Raw genomic sequence first — 6792 nt, forward strand, 5'->3', positions numbered from 1 at the left:
AATTGCAGGCAACAGGTAGGTTTTGTAAAAATTTCGACCAGTGAGAACAACCATGATTCAGATACACAACAGATAAATAGCATCATAATCCTGAAACACAAATTTGCATTAATGAAGTGAAACTATAAACATTGTAAATAGACATTTAATTTTAACGTGAAGTAATATATAACCTCAATGACCAAGAGCCCACTCTCAAACCTCAAAAATTAAAACCTCAATTTTTTACAAAAAAACTATATACTTTGAGATAAAACAATAACCGTCCAAGGGAAAGGGAGGGAATAACTGACAGCTAATTGAACCAGTGCATACCTAGTAACGTATGAATAACCCACAACTTCGCTCCTCCTCCTCCAAGAAAGAAGGCTATGGCCGGCGCCGCCGCGGGTCCGCCTCGTCTCTGGTGGCCCTAGGGCCATGGGGGCGCGGTGGATCCTGCCAAGGGCCGGCGGGAGGGCTCCGGTTTTAGTTGTTTTTTCCTGTCTTGCTAGGGTTTGTGTCCTGCTCAGGAAGGCGAGACGACGGTGGCTCTGAAGGAAATATGCCCTAGAGGCAATAATAAAGTTATTATTTATTTCCTTATATCATGATAAATGTTTATTATTCATGCTAGAATTGTATTAACCGGAAACATAATACATGTGTGAATACATAGACAAACAGAGTGTCACTAGTATGCCTCTACTTGACTAGCTCGTTAATCAAAGATGGTTATGTTTCCTAACCATGAACAAGGAGTTGTTATTTGATTAACGAGATCACATCATTAGGTGAATGATCTGATTGACATGACCCATTCCATTAGCTTAGCACCCGATCGTTTAGTATGTTGCTATTGCTTTATTCATGACTTATACATGTTCCTATGACTATGAGATTATGCAACTCCCGTTTGCCGGAGGAACACTTTGTGTGCTACCAAACGTCACAACGTAAATGGGTGATTATAAAGGTGCTCTACAGGTGTCTCCAAAGGTACATGTTGGGTTGGCGTATTTCGAGATTAGGATTTGTCACTCTGATTGTCGGAGAGGTATCTCTGGGCCCTCTCGGTAATGCACATCACATAAGCCTTGCAAGCATTGCAACTAATGAGTTAGTTGCGAGATGATGTATTACGGAACGAGTAAAGAGACTTGCCGGTAACGAGATTGAACTAGGTATTGAGATACCGACGATCGAATCTCGGGCAAGTGACATACCGATGACAAAGGGAACAACGTATGTTGTTATGCGGTCTGACCGATAAAGATCTTCGTAGAATATGTAGGAGCCAATATGAGCATCCAGGTTCCGTTATTGGTTATTGACCGGAGACGTGTCTCGGTCATGTCTACATTGTTCTCGAACCCGTAGGGTCCGCACGCATAACGTTTCGATGACAGTTATATTATGAGTTTATGAGTTTTGATGTACCGAAGTTAGTTCGGAGTCCCGGATGTGATCACGGACATGACGAGGAGTCTCGAAATGGTCGAGACATAAAGATTGATATATTGGACGACTTTATTCGGACACCGGAAGTGTTCCGGGTGATTTCGGAGAAAACCAGAGAGCCGGAGGGTTACCGGAACCCCCCCGGGAGAAGTAATGGGCCATATGGGCCTTAGTGGAGAGAGAGAGGGGCAGCCAAAGGTGAGCCGCGCGCCTCCTCCCCCCTGGTCCGAATTGGACTAGGAGAGGGGGGGCGGCGCCCCCCCTTTCCCTCTCCCTCCCCACTTCTTTCCCCCTCCTAGTAGGAGTCCTACTCCTACTAGGAGGAGGACTCCTCCTTGGCGCGCCATAGAGGGCCGGCCGGCCTCCTCCCCTTGATCCTTTATATACGGGGGCATGGGACACCCCTTGACACATAAGTTGATCCACATGATCATATTCTTAGCTATGTGCGGTGCCCCCTTTCACCATAGTCCTCGATAATATTGTAGCGGTGCTTAGGCGAAGCCCTGCGACGGTAGTGCATCAAGATCGTCACCATGCCATCGTGCTGACGGAACTCTTCCCCGATACTTTGCTGGTTCGGAGTTCGGGGATCGTCATCGAGCTGAACATGTGCTAGAACTCGGAGGTGCCGTAGTTTCGGTGCTTGATCGGTCGGGCCGTGGAGACGTATGACTACATCAACCAAACGCTTCCATTGTCGATCTACAAGGGTACGTAGATCACACTCTCCCCTCTCGTTGCTATGCATCACCATGATCTTGCGTGTGCATAGGAATTTTTTTGAAATTACTACGTTCCCCAACAGTGGCATCCGAGCCTAGGTTTTATATGTTGATGTTATATGCACGAGTAGAACACAAGTGAGTTGTGGGCGATATAAGTCATACTGCTTACCAGCATGTCATACTTTGGTTCGGCGGTATTGTTGGACGAAGCGGCCTAGACTAACATTAGGCGTACGCTTACGCGAGACCGGTTCTCCCGACGTGCTTTGCACATAGGTGGCTTGCGGGTGACAATTTCTCCAACTTTAGTTAAACCGAGTATGGCTATGCCCGGTCCTTGCGAAGGTTAAAACAGCACCAACTTGACAAACTATCGTTGTGGTTTTGATGCGTAGGTAAGATTGGTTCTTGCTTAAGCCCGTAGCAGCCACGTAAAACTTGCAACAACAAAGTAGAGGACGTCTAACTTGTTTTTGCAGGGCATGTTGTGATGTGATATGGTCAAGACATGATGCTAAATTTTATTGTATGAGATGATCATGTTTTGTAACCGAGTTATCGGCAACTGGCAGGAGCCATATGGTTGTCGCTTTATTGTATGCAATGCAATCGCGCTGTAATGCTTTACTTTATCACTAAGCGGTAGCGATAGTCGTGGAAGCATAAGATTGGCGAGACGACAACGATGCTACGATGGAGATCAAGGTGTCGCGCCGGTGACGATGGTGATCACGACGGTGCTTCGAAGATGGAGATCACAAGCACAAGATGATGATGGCCATATCATATCACTTATATTGATTGCATGTGATGTTTATCTTTTATGCATCTTATCTTGCTTTGATTGACGGTACCATTATAAGATGATCTCTCACTAATTATCAAGAAGTGTTCTCCCTGAGTATGCACCGTTGCGAAAGTTCTTCGTACTGAGACACCACGTGATGATCGGGTGTGATAGGCTCTACGTTCAAATACAACGGGAGCAAAACAGTTGCACACGCGGAATACTCAGGTTATACTTGACGAGCCAAGCATATACAGATATGGCCTCGGAACATGGAGACCGAAAGGTCGAGCGTGAATCATATAGTAGATATGATCAACATAGTGATGTTCACCAATGAAACTACTCCATCTCACGTGATGATCGGACATGGTTTAGTTGATTTGGATCACGTAATCACTTAGAGGATTAGAAGGATGTCTATCTAAGTGGGAGTTCTTTAAGTAAATTAATTGAACCTAAATTTATCATGAAACTTAGTACCTAATAGTATCTCTCTTGTTTATGCTTGATTGTAGATAGATGGCTCGTGTTGTTGTTCCGTTGAATTTTAATGCGTTCCTTGAGAAAGCAAAGTTGAAAGATGATGGTAGCAATTACACGGACTGGGTCCGTAACTTGAGGATTATCCTCATTGTTGCACAGAAGAATTATGTCCTGGAAGCACCGCTGGGTGCCAGGCCTGCTACTGGAGCAACACCAGATGTTATGAACGTCTGGCGGAGCAAAGCTGATGACTATTCGATAGTTCAGTATGCCATGCTTTACGGCTTAGAATCAGGACTTCAACGACGTTTTGAACGTCATGGAGCATATGAGATGTTTCAGGAGTTGAAGTTAATATTTCAAGCAAATGCCCGGATTGAGAGATATGAAGTCTCCAATAAGTTCTATAGCTGCAAGATGGAGGAGAACAGTTTTGTCAGTGAGCATATACTCAAAATGTCTGGGTATAATAATCACTTGATTCAATTGGGAGTTAATCTTCCAGATGATTGCATCATTGACAGAATTCTCCAATCACTGCCACCAAGCTACAAGAGCTTCGTGATGAACTATAATATGCAAGGGATGAATAAGACTATTCCCGAGCTCTTCGCAATGCTGAAAGCTGCGGAGGTAGAAATCAAGAAGGAGCATCAAGTGTTGATGGTCAACAAGATCACTAGTTTCAAGAAAAAGGGCAAAGGGAAGAAGAAGGGGATCTTCAAAAAGAACGGCAAGCAAGGTGCTCTCAAGAGAAGAAACCCAAACCTGGACCTAAGCCTGAAACTGAGTGCTTCTATTACAAGCAGACTGGTCACTGGAAGCGGAACTGCCCCAAGTATTTGGCGGATAAGAAGGATGGCAATGTGAACAAAGGTATATGTGATATACATGTTATTGATGTGTACCTTACTAATGCTCGCAGTAGCACCTGGGTATTTGATACTGGTTCTGTTACCAATATTTGCAACTCGAAACAGGGACTACGGATTAAGCGAAGATTGGCTAAGGACGAGGTGACGATGCGCGTGGGAAACGGTTCCAAAGTTGATGTGATCGCAGTCGGCACGCTACCTCTACATCTACCTTCGGGATTAATATTAGACCTAAATAATTGTTATTTGGTGCCAACGTTAAGCATGAACATTATATCTGGATCTTGTTTGATGCGAGACGGTTATTCATTTAAATTTGAGAATAATGATTGTTCTATTTATATGAGTAATATCTTTTATTTTGCCTCCACAAGAAGAAAATATGTGATTCTCATGGAAGCACAATTTTTTTCACGCCCAAAAAAAATCAATATTTTCTCTCTCCAAACCTAGGGAAAAACAAAAAGGCAAAAAAATACTCAGAGAAAACCATCTAAAACCCAAAAATACGTATAGAAAAATAAAAAATAACATCCCGAGGAAGCGTCCAGCGCATGACACATGGTGGCGGCTAGAGAATCAAAATGCACAGAACCACCACTTTTGTGTCACAACTCACGAAAAACGACAACTTTACAATAATGTGATACTTTGCACCAAACCGAAGAATTGACATTGGCAAAGAACACTGAACCAAATTCTGAGCGCGTTTTGACGTGGCCGATCGCGGGCAAGCGGACAATGGGCCATGTATTAAAAATGTTAATCTTATATTTAAAAAATGGTAAACATGTTAACTGTGTACTCAAAAAATTTAAACTTATCTTTGAAAGTTATTAACATGTATTAGAAACAAATTCTTCATGTATATGAAAAATATAGAATGAAACAAAAAGAAATAAATAAAAATCCAAAAACCAATGAAAACAAAGGAAAAATGAATAAGGAAACTGAAGAAACAAGTGTAAATAACATGGAAGATAATGATAATGGGTAAAAAAACAAACCGCAAAATCAACAAAATCTAAGAAAACAAAGAAGCCCAATGAATACAAAAAGAAAAAATAGAAAAGAAAAATAAAACCCAAAGAAACCAGTGTAAAGAATGGAAAAAATTAAACCCCGACAAGGAAACAAAGAAAAAAATCGATGAAAAACAAGAATGAAAGAAACAAAACAGAAGAAAAATAAAGAAAAGGAAAAAACAGTAAAAGTCGAGAAAGAACCCAAGAAAAACCGAGAAACCAGTGGAAACTAAGAAGAAACGAAGAAAAAGTTTAAAAAAATAAAAAAAAGGAAAACAGAAGAAAATAGTGAGGAAACAAAGAAAAAACCTAAAGAAGAAAAAACCTTGCGAACCAACGAAGGAAGCTCAGCAAGCGAAGTGGAACGAGAAACATTACGCAGAAAAAGAAGACGAAAATGGGCTGGCCCAACAGGTACATCGCAGGGGAAAACGCTTCAACGAGATAGAAGAAACTCTCGTGTGAAGCGAGATATAGTCAACGCGTATATTTGGTGCCAAGTGGACCTGGCGGTGGGCCATCCCTATATAATTGACCAAAAGTGTTTTCACCCAGAAGAAAGACCGCGTATACCCAAACAATGCAATCAAAAGTGGTATTTTTTTAGGAAAACAAAATAAGCATGGTACTATTTTGGAATATTAATCTGAATTGAGGTGGTTTTTTGTATTTACTCAGGAAAAGTTGATCGGCATACCGATGATTGGCTGGAGTTTGCTCGTGCTTGTCGAGTCAAAGAATTCTAAAGGATAGCCATGGTGGCATATGGTCATACTTCGAGTCAAAATAAGAGAAAATATAGCGTTTCCAAATGAAGTGTGAAAGTAGCGGACCCTGCTGTAACTGGCCCGTGCCTGGTCCTGCTGTGAATTAATTGTGTGTTTTGCTGATGTTGTACAACCTACACAAGGCCATGTATTAAAAAAATGTTAAATCAAGCATTTGAAAAATATTAAATGTGTATAGAAAATATTTTGACTATGTATTAAAAAATATTAATCTTTTATTTGAAAAAATGTTAATCGATCATTTGAAAAATGTTAATTATGTTTAGAAAATATGTTGACCATGCACATTAAATTGTTAATCTTATATTTGAAAAATGTTAATCAAGTATTTGAAAAAGATTAAATTATGTATAGAAAAATGTTGACCATGTATTCTATAAATATTAAACTTGTATTTAAAAAATGTTAATCAAGCATTTAAAATATGTTAAACATGTGTATAGAAAATATGTTAACCGTGTACTAAAAAAATGTTAAACTTGTATTTGAAAAATATTAACCATGTATTAAAAATATTCTTGACGTATAAAAAATGAAAAAACAATGAAAACCGAAAAAATAAACCAAAGAAAAAAATGAAAAATAAAACCAAAGAAATAAGTGCAAATAAAATGGAAAACAGTAAAAACTGCTAAAGAAACCGATGAAAATCAACAAAAAAAA

The sequence above is a fragment of the Triticum dicoccoides genome, unplaced genomic scaffold (genome assembly GCF_002162155.2).
Source record: "Triticum dicoccoides isolate Atlit2015 ecotype Zavitan unplaced genomic scaffold, WEW_v2.0 scaffold19820, whole genome shotgun sequence".
NCBI classification, from domain to species: Eukaryota; Viridiplantae; Streptophyta; class Magnoliopsida; order Poales; family Poaceae; genus Triticum; species Triticum dicoccoides.